The sequence below is a fragment of the Myotis davidii genome, unplaced genomic scaffold, assembly GCF_000327345.1.
Source record: "Myotis davidii unplaced genomic scaffold, ASM32734v1 C63544418, whole genome shotgun sequence".
Taxonomy (NCBI): domain Eukaryota; kingdom Metazoa; phylum Chordata; class Mammalia; order Chiroptera; family Vespertilionidae; genus Myotis; species Myotis davidii.
Genome location: NW_006372299.1, coordinates 1 through 981, shown reverse-complemented (window position 1 = coordinate 981; position 981 = coordinate 1). Strand labels below are relative to the sequence as shown.

Below are 981 nucleotides of genomic sequence, written 5' to 3'. Positions count from 1 at the left end.
AAAAGCAACAGCTGTCACCAAAAGTATTATAAGTTTTTATTTCCTCATCAGACTTTAGTCTAGAATCCTGGTAAAGCTGAAAGGGAGAAAGTCAACCTATTGAATCTTAAATTAGAAGGACCCAATGAGCAACCTGCTGTGGTCTTATGCTATCAAGTGTGGTAACTAAACAATTTCCACTTTGTACTGGTAAGTCTAGAATGTCAGATTTTTTTCGTATCTGTATGTTCATTGGCATTTTTATCTTTAAAACAGCATAGTTTAGCCTCAGTTTTTAGCCTATGCTGAGGTTTATAGGTCTCTTGTGGAAAGCTAAGGTTGGTGTAAAATCTACTCTGTATTAAATCACAAAGGAAAAATGGCCTGCCTTACCCTGTTGGAATATGATTTATGATTCCATGCTTCGATGTTTTATTGCTACATATCATAACTTTTATTAGTGCTTCCATTAATATTGCCAGTCATGAGCCATAAATTCGACTCAGAGTGTATCCATGGGCTTGGATAAAACTTGTTCTGAATCACTAGTTTTTCTGTAAATCATATAAGACATTTGTGTTACAAGAAAGTGGCAATTCACTTAGTTTTGGCTTAGCACTCAGATTTTTTAAAGTGTAGAATCATCGCTGCTCAGAACTACAAAAGCTCTTTGAAGTCCTCTAGTTTCACTCTCTATTTCTCTGTGAGTGGAGGGTAGGCAGCCTATACACTTAGTGAATGAATGAATCTTCTCCATGATGTCATGTTACTGGCACTTATTACCTCACCACATATAGGTTTTTGTGGGACTTTTTTGCTGTTGTTGTTTTTGTGTGCTTTTGAGACAAATTCCAATTATCAGAAATCTGCCCTAGTTGGTTTTTATTCCTTCGAGTCCCACAGAATTAGCTTATACATCACAGATACTGACCTTGTCGCTTTCAGATTATCAAGGGTTCCTGGGGTTTCTCTTCTTCAGGCGTTATGTCCTCAGTTCTGTCC

General features: G+C 37.0%; 1 long non-coding RNA gene across 1 annotated transcript; it reads right to left on the bottom strand.

The window, feature by feature from the left end:
• Nucleotides 1-21: 21 nt before the first annotated feature.
• LOC107181474 lies at nucleotides 22-981 on the bottom strand. Its single transcript, XR_001512150.1, has 2 exons — nucleotides 911-981; nucleotides 22-815 (listed from the first exon to the last, which is right to left on the bottom strand). It is a non-coding gene; the product is annotated as an uncharacterized LOC107181474 (long non-coding RNA).